Here is a 16288-nt window from a genome sequence, read left to right on the forward strand (position 1 = left end):
TATCCTTAGACAAAAATGGGAGAAGGGTGATGGGATCCTAGTTGTAGAGAGGATGAGTGAAGGCTCAAATGTGGGCCATGTTAAACTGAATGATTCATCAGTCAGTCAATGAATATTTATTAAAATCTTACTATGTGTCAGGCACTATGGTCCATTTTGCTGGAAACTTGAATACAGAGAAGTTGTCATGAGAGCCAATGGAAAAGTGGTCTCATGTGGCTGGTCTTTTCTTCCAGGACCATATCCTGCACTAGAATTGTGTGAATACAAAAGAACTCATAAGTATAATTATGACTCCTCTTCCTCCCATCTTTGCCAGCATATTATTAAATTTTCTCTCTCTCTGCCTAACCTTTAATATCTCTCTATTTATTTTTTCTTCTTCCCTACTACTTTTAAACATAGCAGCTCCATAGAATTGCAGCCCTGGAGTCAGAAAGATTCAACTTCCGGAGTTCAAATCTTACTTTAGACACATACTACCCATGAGATCCCGGGCAAGTCACTTAATTTGTTTGCCTCAGTTTCCTCATCTATAAAATGAGCTACCATTCCAGTATCTTTGCCAAGAAAACTCCAAATAGAATTACGAAGAGTCAAACTCATCTTCTTGAGTTCGAATATAGCCTCAGACAAGTTTAGTAGCTATGTAACCCTGGGCAAATTATTTAAATCTGTTTGCTATAGTTTCCTTGTCTGTAAAATGACCTGGAGAAGGAAATGACAAACCATCCCAGTATCTTTGCTAAGAAAAACCCAAATAGGGTCAGCAAAAGTCAGACAACTGAAAAGCAACAGAATGATAACTAAACAATAACTTTAAGCATGCTTAGCATTCCCCATCCTTAAAAAAAATCTTTTCTAGACCTTAGCATCCCATCTAGCTATAGTCCTATCATTTTTCCCTTTTGGATCAAACTCCTAAAGTTTGTCTCCTGTCATTCATTATTCCATCCTTTCCAGTCTGGCTTCTGACCTCATCACATAATTGAGAATTCTCTCTCCTAATTTATCAATAATCTTTTAATTGCCAAATCTAATAGCCTTTTCTCAGTGCTCATCTCTATGGACCTCTAGGCTTCATTTGATACTTTTGATAATCCTCTCCTCCTCGATAGCCTTTACTTTCTGGGTTTTTGTGAAACCACTCTTTCCAGGTTCTCCTACTTAACCGACCACACCTCAGTCTCCTTTGTTGTCTCATCATTCATATCACACTTCCCAATTGGTGATGCTCCCAAAGCCTCTGTTGGGACAGAGCCCTCTTCTCTACTCTGCGTTGTCGTCCTTAGTAAACTCATCTGCTCCTGTGGTCTTAATTATCATCCATGTGTGTAATTTACACATTATTATATCTAATCCCAATTTCAATTCTGAGTTTCAATTCCAAATCAGCAGCTACTCTCTGCTTCCCTCCTCCATTTGTTTCACCAGTGATATATCCTCCATGCCTGGAATTCACTTCCTTCATTTCTTCTTTCCTTCAAGATGAAAAATAGCACCACTGTCTACACCAGAGGTGTCAAGCACACTGCTCCCTGGCTGTGGGAAGCCCACGGGTACTTCACGTGGGTATCCCAAACCAATTGAAAATGTAATTCCCATATGATTGTAATGTGTTGATGTAGTAATACAAAAGTATATAAATATGTGGCTTTTGAAATCAATAGGCCTTCTGTAAGGAGACATGTACAGGTTAGTAGCCTCCATTTCTATTTGAATTTGGCATCATTAATCTACACCATATCTTTTCTCAACCCCCAACTGCTAACATTCTCTCTCTCGAACTATCTTGTACTTAACTATTTTATATTAATTTGCATTTATTCTACTTACATTTGTTATACATATGTATATATTACATACATACACGTTCTCTTCTCCGATGTAATGTAAGCTTTATGAGGATAGATTTCTTTTACAATTTTTTTTATTTTTACCATTAGTGCCTAGCACAGTTTCTAGCACATAGTAGATGCTTAAAAATTATTGATTTATTAAAAAGTGAGTAAGAAAGAGGGAGAAGAACTATATAAGGATGATGGGGTCAGCTCAGCAGGATTGTAATGTACCTCCCCCCTTTCTTTGCAGAATGGGAAAAAGTGTCTTCTCTACACCACTAAAATGCAAAGGTAGAATTGGAAAATTAAGGATAGGTCCATAACATATTTTCAAAATGCCATTGAAGTTTCCAGCTAATCTGCATGCACTTACATTCTTCTAAGAGAAAGTATACTGATTTTGACATTACAGAGATCTTCGCTTTTCAGATATAAACTCTGAGGAAAGGTGGCATAGTAAAAATGCCATGGAATTTGAGAGTCAGTCTATGGCTTTGGGACCAATTTCTCACTTTTATTTTACCTTCCATCTTGGAGTCAATACCATGTATTGCCCCCGAGGCAGAAGAGTGGTAAAGGTAGGCAATGGGGGTCAAGTGACTTGCCCAGGGTCACACACCTGGGAAGTGCCTGAGGCCAGATTTGAACCTAGGACCTCCCATCTCTAGGCCTGGCTCTCAATCCACTGAGCTACCCAGCTGCCCCCAAAATTTCTCACTTTTGAACTGTGTGACCACTTCACTGTTTCTTTGTCAGTAAATCAGATATAGCAATAATAAACCATCTACATCACAGAGCTCTTGGGAAGACTAAATGAGATCATGAATGTGAAATACTTTGTTAATCCTGAAGAACTACATATCTGTAAATTGCCACTTTCATCATTTTTTGTTCTCTAAGTGAACCAGATATTTGCAGATAAAGGCTAGTAAGTGGGAAAATGCAGTTCCATAATCTAACTAGTGTTTCATTTGGAAAACCCAGCATTCTGCTCAGAGGCAGAGGCAGGGAGCTGTCAGGATGTCTGTGGCAGTGTTCTGAGAACCATTTCCACCCAAAATAAATAGGATGGCCTCCCAGGCATGTGGAATTGTGTAATTTACAGCTAAAAAGATAAAGTCTGTCTTTCCATTCACTTTTGTTTGCTACCCAAACAAAATCTTGTATAAACTGTTTCCCAGACTATGTCACTTCATGAACAGAGCAGTCAGTGTATAGTGAGAATATGGCTGACAGACAGAAGGAATTTGTTACACTAAGTAGTCCTAAAAAGAAAAAAAAAGCAGTACACTTTGCTGGTGAGATTGATGTGAATTACAGGAGTAACATCAGATATGGCTGACTTTGTGTTTTCTCTCCCCTCTCTCTGCTAATAAATAAGGGAAAGGGAGGGAAACATGAAAGAAAAAGAAATTAAAGGGCCTAGATAATACACACTCCATTTAATCCATGGCTCAGTAGCCCACATCCTAGATTTCAACAGATTAGAGACAATTTGAGGACAACTTGATCAAACTCATTCTCTTTGACCTGGATTGACCCCACTCAGACTTCCTTCTGGAAACCTCACACTATATCTTGAATCTAATCCCTAACTAGATCCTCACAAATCTGGGTAAAAGAGTCCCTAGATCCCCATAAACATAATAAAATGCATATAAAGAAAGCTTTTATTCCATCCGCAGAAAATGCAACAAAAACAACTTGACATAAAGGATTCAGAGTAGCCAATAAACAGTTAATAGAATTGCCAGTGAGCTCCACTTTCTCATCTCTCTCTCCACCCCAGAGGCTAGGTAGTCCTCCAAAATCCTGAGTATGGTTTGAAAAGAGGCAGCTAGGGAATACAATAGATAGGATACCAGATCTGGAGTTCAAAAGACCTGAGTTCAAATACAGTCTCCAACACCTGCTATGTGACCCTGGAAAGGTCACTGGCCTCAGTTTCCTTACCTGTAAAATGAGTTGCAGAAGGAAATGGCAAACCACTCCACTGTCTTTGCCGAGAAAACATGAAATGGAGTCACAAAGAGGCAGATGTGACTGAAATGATTGAACGATAACAACACTACATTTTAGGAGGGACATTGATATTGTGAAGAGTGTTCAGAGCAGGGGCAGCCTGAATGATGAAAAGGTCTTGAGATCAGGTCACATGAAGATCAGTTAAAAGAACTGTGGATAATTAACATGAAGGAAACTCTTAGAGGAGACATGATAGTTGTAAAAAGACAGAGCCAGGAATGATGAGTAGAAGTTGCAAGAGTAAATTTTGGCTTAATATCAAAGGAAACTACCTAATAATCTATTATTTTAAAGTAGAATGGTGTCTTTAAACAGATTCAAGATGTAGGTGGCACAATGGAGAAAGCTTTAAACCTGGAGTCTGGAAAACCTCAGCTCATATCTGTCCTCAAACTCTTAATTGTTGTGTGATCCTGGGCAAGTCACTTAACCTCTACCTCAGTTTCCTCATCTGTAAAAATGGGGGAGAGGAATAGTACTATCTCACATGGTTGTTGTGAGAATGAAATTAAATCATATTTACAAAGCATTTTATAAATTTTAAAGTATTATATAAATTCCAACTACATTGAAAAGGTTTGATCCAACTTAAAGAAATACGGAGCTCACAAGAAAACAGTAAAGCAAATCAGCCTTCATCAGAGGAGATACCCACAAACTATAAGGAGTCAAGGGTGGAAATAGGATCCTTAAGTACCTACATGGAATTGAATACTTCCTGGGGTTTGGAGGAGGAAATGAGGCACCATTTTAATAGTTCAAGATAACTTTGTGTTTCTTACACATGGATAGTCTTGGAAGGTAATGAGTTCTCCTTTATTAAAGGGTTTTAAGCAAATTGTTTCAGAAGAGAATTGGAAAGCACCAAACATGGCCAGAACAAAGAAACACCACACAAAATACATTGGTTATATTATAACAGACAGAAAATTAAATTCAGTTACATTGTAGAAATGATTTCTGAATTAAATGTCCAAGTACAACTAGATTTGTTGAAGAAAGTATCAAAGTGAATACAAAGTTAGAAGAAACAATATAAGTACTAAATGTAAGCTGTGAGACTTAACTCCAAAAGGATATTAACTTAACATTACCAAATAACCAACATTATACCAAATGTTGATGCCAAAAATAGAAAAGAGATGAAGAAACAGACATCAACAAAGAGTCTGACCATTTCCTGAAAAAGTTTTAACCAGTGTAAATCAGTGGCAGTAACAGTATAAAGGTATATCGATGAGCAACAGAGTGTTCCATATGAGAAAAAGAAATGGATTGCAGATAAGTTGGAAGCTTTAAAAGCTAAACAAGGAAATTTTTGTTTTATCCTAAAAATAAGGAAGATTTGCCACTGGATGAGCAGGGTAGTTACGTGGTCGGATTTATACTTCAAGAAAATTAATTTGGCAGCAGTGTGTAGGGTAGGTAGGAGTGGACTGAGATTTGAGACACTTAATAATGGTATTATCATAAGAGATACTCTACAGTTAGTATGCATTAATTAGGCATCTACTGTGTGCCAGGTGCTGTGCTTAGTTCCACAATATAACATGTGTTACCATCACACAAATAACTGAAAGATACAAAGAATACAGGCTCCCACTCTGCTAACATTTTGTTCCTTAAGCCACCAATAAAAGCAAATAGATCCTCATAAAAAATAATTTGATTTGGTAAAGAAACGTTCTGCCTTAAAGGCTCTCTTCCAACAAGGTACTTCCCACACATATGTCAAAAATTTATATACATTCTTTTGAAAGATACAATAGGGATACATTTGTAAATGACACTGGTTATTAATACCAAGCAAGGCTTAAATTGGGGAAACATATGCTTCCCAAAGGTATTCTCAGTGATCATTGAGGCGATCCAGCAGAGTCCAAATGGAAGAGTTATTCCTTTTAGATGAGGAGGCCCTACAGCTCCTTTTTGCAGCCGATGTTGTACTGACCACATAAAACCCAGGAACACTACAGAGCCTAGTAAATGAAATCCATAATCACTCAAGAGTTTGGCCTATAAGTACTCACATTGGAAAACCAAATGGATAAAGAATGTCTTTTGTCTGGAATATGATATACAGTTGGGTGGACAACTTAATAGAGTTTTGCGTGTGTGTGTGTGTGTGTGTGTGTGTGTGTGTGTGTGTGTGTGTGTGTTGGAGAGACCCTAAAAATGGATAAATTGACTAATGATCTTGAGCTGAACAGGAAGATAAAAGCAGGATGGATTGCCTTTTGGGAAATTGCAAAGTACTAAGATTCACCCAGAAACAAAGCTCTCTCTTTGTAATAGAAGATCCTTCTGTCATTGTATAAGTATGAGCCATTGTACAGTATATTTTAATTCCAAAGAAGCAAAATTGAGACTGACTCAAAAAATATATCATATATAAAAGATTATGGAAAAAGAGCTGGGAAATGTAGATCAAATAAATATGTGATTGAAAAAAAAAGAGGTACTGGTCATATGATAAGAATGAAAATGACAGATGGATAGGTTTACTGGTGTTCCAGAGATGTCATAATGAAACCCCCAGAATCTTGGAGGGGTCCCCTGTGGTGAATTTATGGAAGGACTTAGACAAGAATCTCATAGAATGGGCAGATATGTCTGGGCTATGACCTGCATTGTTGGAGGGAACATCCACATAGATGAGACCACAGATCCATTTGAAGTCAACACTCCAGGAGCCATATCTCAATCATGGATCTCATCCTATCAAATGTCAGTGAGAATATAGAGAGGTTAAATTTTTCTCCTTTTATTAAGATTTCTCGTTCAATTGACTTCTTCATTATATAATGAAGGGGAACCAGGATTCTCAAAGGCCAGGGAAGCACAAACAGGAAAGGCTTTGAGCATAGACTTGACACGAAACTTTGCTTCCATCACTCAAGAGCCAAGTTAACTAAATTAGGAGAGGTCTCTTGGCAGAATTCTTCCTGCCATCCCTGTCATAATGATTTTTTTTTCCATAACAGCTCATGAAGACCATTTAGTAAGAGTGTGGAGATACTAGGACCTACACTGTTAGAGGAAGTAGCTACATCAATGAAACCACAAATCCCCAAAGGATTAACATATGAAATGTCAACAACCTATGCTATTTCCTCATAATGAAGATTCATGAAAATGGTGACTGGAATATTTTCAGAGATGTAGAAAACAACTATCAGTAAAAACTATCAAGTCTAGACTGTCTGGTGGGCAATAACACAGGACTTTTCATTATGGCTCATTTTGGGCCTTCTCTTAAATCTCTCTCTCTGAGAGACTTGGTGTTAGTTACTTAATGTGGGAACCAGATCTACTGGTGCCTGTTGTCCCATTGGAATCTTTAGAACTGTGTGTGTGTGTGTATGTGTGTGTGTGTGTGTGTGTGTGTGTGTGTGTTTTCCAGATGAACTGAGGGCAAATTCCTTATTATACTTCAAAGAAATTTATAGTGATGAGTAGAAAATTAGCAAAGGTATAACAGAATGTACATTGAATTTAGAATATGGAAAACTGAGTTCAAATCTAGTTTATACTACCTACTAAAATATGTGGCCTTAGGAAAAACACTTTATCTCTATTGGTCTCAGTTTCCTCATTTGCTCTGATTGCACTAAATGACTCTAACCTCTGAATCTCTTATCCAGTGCTCCTAACTAATCCTGACAGAAAAAAATTGAGTCTTTCCTCCTCTATCTACTACTCCAGGAGTTTCAGAGCACATTAAATTATGGAGATGATATGAACCATCCATCTTCACACCCAGTCAGATTTTCACTTTCTCTTTAACTTAAAGAAGAAATAATCTCTAGTGGTAAGAAAGCAATACAGACTAGAAGTAAATGTTTTGGGATGAATAATATGCTGTAGTTGAGATAGTGTCTTATGTAGACATTATCTAAGCATGTGTCTTGGGAAATAAATGATGTGACAGAACATGATTTTCATCACTGGTAAACAATTTTACTTAATTTTCTGTTATGCGCTCACCTGGCTAATACATTGTAAACTCAATATATTAAGAAATGTTTTCTAGGGAAATGCCATTGTTGACATTTGACTGTGACCCAAAGAAAGTGAACTAACCACAATGTGAACTAATAAGAAATTCACCTGTCTGGTTACTACCTTCAACAGTTTCTTTTGCTCTATTCTCGCTTTGTCACTCATAATAATTAGGCAGAAACAAGCATCAAATACATACAAATCTTGGAGGATGGACAAAAACAAAGATGAAAAACAAAGAATGTTTATAAATCCCTGCCATAAGAAAGCAGGAAGGCCTGTTTGTGATATGACTATAAATGCTCTAACTTAGGAAAAGGCCTATTAAGTTGTTTGTAATCACTGATCTCTGCTGAACACCTGAGATAATAAGTGGAAGGTTTTGATAAAGAATATGATTTGTGTCCCTCAGTCTCAGTGTCGCAACTGTTTTAACTCTTATCTTGGGGATAGTGAGAATGAAAGCATGATAGATATCTCTTCAAGATGCCCAAATTTCAATGGCTTTTGCAAATGGGAAGCATCAATGAGGTTTTAAGGAGAGTAGTACAGGAAAAAGCAATGGCTCTAAAGTCAGAGAACCTGAGTTCAAATCCTACCTCTGGTACTATTTAAGTGATCTTTGGCAAGTTACCCAGTTTCCTCATGTGTAAAATGTAAGAGTTGAACTAAGTGATCTTTGAGGCCCCTTTTATATCTATTATCCATGTCTATAGAAGGAAATTATAAAAAGACTATTCCTATGCTTCGACATTTTGGAGACTTTTCTTTTAAGTAATGGAAAAAAAAACTTCCCACCCATCTTTTCCTATTCATAGAAGGAGTTTGAGGTGGCCTCCACACAAATTTGTCCGAGGATATGGTAGCTAAGTGTCTAACATCTAGGCCTTCCTCCTCCAGCCCTTAATGTTCAATTTTCTGTAAGTGCCACAGTCATTAAGAAAATTGTTCCACAAATGTTATCTATAGCAGTGTTTGAAATGGACCTTCGCAAATCTTTTTTTGTTGCTGTTGCTAAAGTGTTTTTTCTTTTTCTTAAAAAAATTAAAATGCTATCTTCTAATATCACTTTTATTTTCAAATATATCACTATCCTCTCCTGGCGCTGCCACTTACTAGCTGTATACCTGGAAGAAGTCACTAATCCTCTCTTTAAAATGAGGAGGTTGGGGTGGGGGGGAGGTAGGTGGTTCAGCAGATTGAGAGCCAAGCCCAGAGATGGGAGACCCTGGGTTCAAATCTGACCTCAGACACTGTTTAGCTGTGTGATCTTGGGCAAGTCACTTAAACCCCATTACATAGCCCTTACCATTCTTCTACCAAGATGGAATGTGAGGGTTTAGAAAAAAAAAGAATTAGACTTGGTCCAATGGAAGCTAATGATTCCATGACACATAAAAACATAAAAAAAAGTGAAAAGACAGAAGAAAATGTGGAAAATCGCATAGGAAAAATAACTGATTAGAAAAGAGACTGAGGAGAGATACTAGACTACCTGAAAATCACAAACTAACAAAAAGAGCCTAGATGTTATATTTCAAGAAATAATGAAGGAAGACTATCAGATATTTTTGAACTAGAGGGCAAAGTAGAATTTGAAAGAATTTAGTGTTCACTCTCTAAAAGAAAATCCAAAATAAAAGCTCTGAAGAATATTGTAGCCAAAATGAAGAACTCCCAGGTTTGAGGGGAAATACTAAAAGTAGGATTATAGGAAGAATTCAAATATAATGTAACCACAGTCAGATTTATGCAAGACGTCACAGCTACCATTATAAAGAAACAGAGGGTTTGGGATTTGATATTCTGGGAGACAAAATATCTAGGATTAGAGCCTACAATAATTTATCCAGCAAAGTTGAGTATAACATAACTGGAGAAAAAGTGGGCATTTAATGAAATAGAAAACTTTTAAGTATTCCTAATGAAAAGACTGAAAAGTTGAATAGAAATTTTGACACAAACACAAAACAGGAGAAGCATAAAAAAGTAAATATGCAGAATTCATCATAAGGGACTAAAGAAGGTTAAACTGCTTATATCCTTATATGAGGGGAAGATACATGCTTATCCCTCAGGGCGTTAATATCAGTAGGGCTCTTAGAGTAAGTCTAATTAAATTGAGGGCTTGGATATGATCTTATTGTTTTGGGATGATCTCAAAAGAAAATGGAAGGATGGGGCAGCTGGGTAGCTCAGTGTATTGAGAGCCAGGCCTAGAGATGGGAGGTCCTAGGTTCAAATCTGGCCTCAGCCACTTCCCAGTTGTGTGACCCTGGGCAAGTCACTTAACCCCCATTACCTACCCTTACCACTCTTCTGCCTTGGAGCCAATACACAGTATTGACTCCAAGATGGAAGGTAAGGGTTTTATTAAAAAAAAAAAAGAAGAAAAGAAAATGGAAGGGCGGAGAAGAGAAATGCATTGGCAGAGGATTGGCTAATTTGGGAAATGGGGTATGGGAAAAATGGGTACATTAATTCACTGTTGGTGGAACTGTAAATTGTTCCAACCAATCTGAAAAGCAATTTGGAAAATGTTATAGCTCAATAAGCTATTAAACAGTGAATACTATAGGACTCAAATACTAATAGTAGGATTATACCTCAAAGTGATTTAAAAAAAAAGGAAAAAGACCTATATGTACAAAACTATTTATAGCAGTTCTTTTTGTGGTGGCAAAGAATTTGTAAACTATGAAGATGCCTATCAACTGGGGAATGACTGAAAAACTTATAATATATAAATGTGATGGAATACTATTGTGCTGTAAGAAAAGATGAAAGGTATGGTTTGAGAAAAACCTGAGGAAACTTTGTATTAACTGATGCAAAGTAAAGTGAGCAGAACCAAGAGAATGATCTGCAAATTAATAGCAATATTGTAAAGAAAACCATTTTTGAAAGACTTAGTAATATTGATCAACACAAAGATCTATCACAACTCCAAAGGACTCACAGGGGGAAATGCTATCAATTTCCAGATAGAGAACTGACAGACTCAGAATACAGATTGAAATATATACTTTCTTTTATGCTTTTTTATTTTTTGAACTTGACTATTGAGGAAATTTGTCTTGCATGACTATTCTTATTTGTAATAGGAAAAAATGAAGTCTATGAAATATGAGCAGTTAGGCACTCAAGAGTTGGAGTATAGATTTTTAAAAATTGCACACTTTCATTAAAAACACTGACAATTTCAAGTAGTTCATTACTTAGGTTTTTCAAAGTGATATTTTCTAAGACAAAAATGAGGAAAGTTGAAAGATCAGTCCATTTTTGTGTGGTTTTGTTTCACACAGTATGGCTATTTTCTCAGTTGAAGTATTTTTTTTTCAACTTTAAGCCACAGAGTAGTTTCATCTCAGCAGATGTCTTAAGTATGTTTCAGCTGCATCAGCAGATATCCCTGCAATAGTATTGGTCCCCCGTGACTCTGAGCAGAGTTCCTTGTATTTGAGTGCTGGCAGCAGGCTTATAACAAGGAACATATTTCAGGACTGTTTTCTGTATCCCTATCTATTTCTTCAATCTTTATTTCAGTAAATAAAACCCAGGATCCAGGTTCTTATTTCCTTCATGCAACATTGCTTCTTCTCCAAATAGGGTGTTTCTAAAATTCACAGAAAAGGTGTTGTTTGACCAACAGTGCTAAGCAAACATTCTCTTTATAGCACTCATCCTTTCACCTAGAGATACGTCCAACCTAAAATTTCAGAATGCTGACTTTTCCTGGAGCAGACTTCAATCTTTCTGACATCTGGAAAAACATTGTTTGCAACTTAGAGCAATCCAACAAAGTTCTACTTTTAAATGGATTCACAAGAAGCTATACTGTTTGCCTATGGTTTCAGTGATAAGATACACCTTTCTCTGCTTGGGAAAGGGGAAAAGGCTTTCAAAGGAGCTGGTTTTGAAATTCTCAGGTTGTATGATGTTCGTTTATGTGTGTGTTTCTTTCTCTGTCTGTCTACCAGAACCAAAAAAGCCAGTTCTTCACTCAGAGAGATTCAGATCTTTTGAACTCATCTAGTCTTCCTTTTAAAAAAAATGGAGGTGTGGGGTGGAGCACCAGGGTTCAGATATTTCAGATTCAAAGCAGTGAGATAGCCCCAGGTAAACACAGACAGAGTTAAATGAAAAATTGAGACATTTCCTGGAAATGAAGAATTGAGACAGTTTAAAGGCATCAAACTTAAATAGAAATGAGGGCCACTAAACCATACATACAGATCTCTGCAGGTACATTTTGACTTAGAAAACCATGTATTAATATTATCTATGTTTACAAGGTTCAAGAGCAAAACTGAGGGACTTATGAGAAAGAAAACTAGCAACATTCAGAGGAAGATCTGTGGGAGTAAAAACACAGAAGAAAAACAACTGCTTGAACACATGGGCTGATGGGGATTTTATTGAGGATGTAGACACTAAATGATAACTCTAGTCTAACTATCAATAATATGGAATTAGGTCTTAATCAGTGATACATGTAAAACCCATTGGAATTGTGTGCCAGCTACAGGGGGGTGGGGGGGGTTGGGGGAGAGGGAAAGAACATGAAAAATGTAACTTTGGGAAAATATTCAAAATAAAATAAAATAATTTTTTTAAAAAAAGAATAAAATAAAATATTAGCTATGCTTAATTATATTTTCTTTTCTTATATATTTCCCAATTAAATTTTACTCTGATTATGGCCCTTGAAAGTATAGCCAGTTGCAGGATGTTTGACACCTATGGTTTAGATAATTGAGGGTGGGAGAGGGTAGCGAAGGAGTGGGAAGGAGCTTGTTGTTTGTCCTTTTTTTATTTTTATGAGGAAGATCAATGACACAGAGTGATGACTTATACATAGATTGGATTTAAGCAAGGCAGTTACACAAAGTCATCAGCTTTGTTCTCTCTTTCAAAGTCTTATAAGACCAGTGGCAAGACAAAAGTCAAGATGGCACAGGATGCAATGGATGATATTATCTTCAATGTCTGACCACAGCACCTGCTTTGGGAACCTTCATAGCCACTGGAACAAATTGTTCTCATCTGCCCATTCCACCAGGGCATGTCTTCACTTGCTTGGAGTAGACTCTCTCCTAATTCATCAAAAGGTTTGTGTCCAGTTGGTTACCCTCAACCTGGTGTAGCCCATTTGTCAAGATGGCTTGCCAGGATGTGACTACTGTGCATACTACAGCTTATTGGAGCTATAGGTGAGAGTTGAGTGCCAGATGAACAAAATTAGATGAGCAGCCCTGAAAGGAGCTAAGCAAGCCCTCACACCAGAGTGCTATTTCTTCTTGAACACCCAAATATCCTGGGAAGGAGGTAGTATAAAGAGACAAATTGAGGACAAATGAGAGTTTTGGGGGCATGAATGATCCCAAATAGGTTTATATAACAGCTCCTAGTCACCAGGCAGTTATTGGATTAAAGTTCTCTTTGTTGTGTGGAAGTTAACCTAAAAGTTGATGTCATTGTTCTTTGGGAGGGGCTCAGACATATGAATAGGGAGAAAAGAATGGAAATGGGAAATTAAAATCACAAAGATTAAAAAATTAAAGAGACTTATGAAGTCATGCAGTCCTTGCTGCCAGTTCAGTTTTGTTCCTTCCTATATGTTTTCCAGCTCTTTGCACAGTCCAGTTTTAAATGATGCAAGCTAGTGGGCTGCTCTCCCTTTCTTTGCGAGACTGTCAACAGATTAATAGATCTTCCCCAAATAGCCTACATTTTCCATTGCTTAACTGAATTTATGCCCCCTTAGAGTCGTCTAAACATTCCCTCTCCCACCTTTGTTTATGCCCTTTGCATACTTGTTCAGTATCCACCACTATCACATTTCCCTTTAGTGATCTCTTGGCCAGGTTAGATAGATTTAAGTCATTTGAGTCAGTCTCTCCAACCTATAATCATTTTCATGTTTTTCTTTCAGTTTCCTCTCTCTGCTGTCATTTTCTTTACTTAAGAACTCTGGATCTTCCGAAGGTCCTTATGGCCTGCTTGGATTCAAGCTAAGTCCACTAGACTATGATTGGTAATCAGGGACCAGAGGTCATTATTTGCAATTCAGTTCAATTCAATAAACCCTTTTAAGTGCCTTTTATGTACCAGGTATGATGCAGTTAGAGAAGAGAGAGAGATAANATGTATGATCTGTCTATAACTCAAAGAACTTCTATTCTACTGGGGAGAAGGAATGGCAATATATTTAGAGAAAAATAATTATGATTGATCAGAGTACCCCCTGAATTATAGACACACTGCATAGATTCCTCCCATGGAGCCATTATAGGCTCTGACACCTTGGGGAGGTCTTCAGTTGAGCAAATCAAGGAATATTCTGATCCTTACAGCTTCATTTTCAAAGAAACTAAAATAATTTCCCTGGGCCTCCAGAGAAGAATAAGGACTTGGGAAATTAGGACTCTTGGAGGCAGCAATTAAACTAAGTCATAAAGGAATAAAGGGATTCCAAGAGGCAGAGATGGGGTGGGGAGCAATAGGAGAGAATGAGAGTCAGAGATGAAATGTCACATATGAGGGGACACTGAGGGAAATATTGTGACTGAACACCTGAGGGGAAGTACAATGATAGATAATCCGCTTGCAAGGATAGGAGGGAGGCAGTCAGTGAAGGGCCTTGAATGCTAAATGGAGAAACTTGTATTTTATTTTGGAGATGAAAATGAACCAGTGAAATTTTCCAGACACTAACTTTGCTTATTTTTTATTTTTATTTGTATTTTTTTATTTTAAACCCTTAACTTCTGTGTATTGGTTCCTAGGTGGAAGAGTGGTAAGGGTGGGCAATGGGGGTCAAGTGACTTGCCCAGGGTCACACAACTGGGAAGTGTCTGAGGCTGGATTTGAACCTAGGACTTCCCGTCTTTAGGCCTGACTCTCAATTCACTGAGTTACCCAGCTGCCCCTCAGACACTAACTTGGGATCAAGTCTGAGCTTTAGTTTCTCCATTGCACACAGGGAGACACTTTTGCTGCCATGTTTACACTCTTGGCTCTTGTAAAGATTATTCTTCTCTATTTCTATTTCCTCCTTCCTCTCTTCATAGAGGATTCTAACCAGTATGAACCTATCATTTGTCCATGCAATCTCATTCCCCCACCCCAACTTGGGATTGCATTTTGAGGTGAAAAAAGTCCCCTTCAAAGATTATATGGTCAGAGAATGCATGAGAAAGGAATGGGAAAGGGCCTTTCAGCTTAACTGGGATACTTCTCCCGTCTCACAGCTGCCTGTGAGGGTAACCTGCCTCTTTCCCTGCACCTGGAAGGGGAAGAGAATCAAATGTGTATAAAGCAAATTTGCACTTCTGGGGGAAAGGTGCTATATAAATACTAAATGTTTGCATCATAACATGCAGCCTTAAGAAACTTCTTGTTAGCCTTTCTCCACCAAGTCCCATTACATACTGCTGTCTCCTTTGCTGTCATTCCCCCTCAGGGCTTCTTTGAGGTGCGCTGTGTTCTTGGTTTCTCCCCCTCAGTGGATCTAAGGCTTTTCATATTACCTCCTCCCATATGGACTTTAATTTTGATATTTTCCCCCTACCCAGATGCATTTTCTGGTTTTATTAGTAAGGGCATTAGAAAACCTGAAAGCCATTAGGACCTCGAATGCCTGCTCAACTAGCATGCCACCCCTCTGTCTTCATTTACTTAAAAAGAAAAGTTCTTCAAAGTCTTGACACGATGGAGAACATATTTTCAGGTTCATTGCGGTTACTTTAATGTCTGACCTTTCTTTTAACAGTACATTAAAGTGAGGAAGGGGATAGTTCTAGACATAAACGTGTGTTCCACCATCTTCTCCGTCCATGCCAGGCTCCATAAGCTTGACCCTGTGTCATCTTTTTAAAATTAAAGAGTTCTTCCCCTCTACTCACTTTCTTTTCTGTGAGCCTAGGCTCTGATCCTTTGTTCTTTGCCCCAGTTCAAACAATTATTGAAGAGATCAGGGCCAAGTTTACCCCTGGCTCTCATCGAAATAAAAGGAGGTGGAATCTCCTGGGGGGTTGCAGGGAGATTTGGCCTATCAAGCAGTCCTCTTCGGTTCCTCTTTGCCAGCCCTTCCAAGGTTCCCAAACTGCTTGATGATAAATCCAGATAGGAGGGCTTCTGGCTGTAGTCAATGGCAACCTTTCTGTTTTCTTGGATTGAAATGATCAGATAGGGGTCTGTCTCCAGGCAGAAACAAGGAGGACTGGAGGCAGAATCAATCAGCTCCATAATAGGAATTGGAGCCTGAAGGTCTGAATGTTTCTCTGAGCCTGAGATTGGGCCCTTTCACAGAGCTTGGCCAGGTGGGAGATTCAGAATCTGTGGGTTAAGGACGAGTCACTTTTTGGGTAGCTGGCCTTGGTGTGTGCTGTACTAGCGGGGGCCACCCTGGGCTGGCC

Source organism: Gracilinanus agilis, chromosome 3, assembly GCF_016433145.1.
Source record: "Gracilinanus agilis isolate LMUSP501 chromosome 3, AgileGrace, whole genome shotgun sequence".
NCBI lineage: Eukaryota > Metazoa > Chordata > Mammalia > Didelphimorphia > Didelphidae > Gracilinanus > Gracilinanus agilis.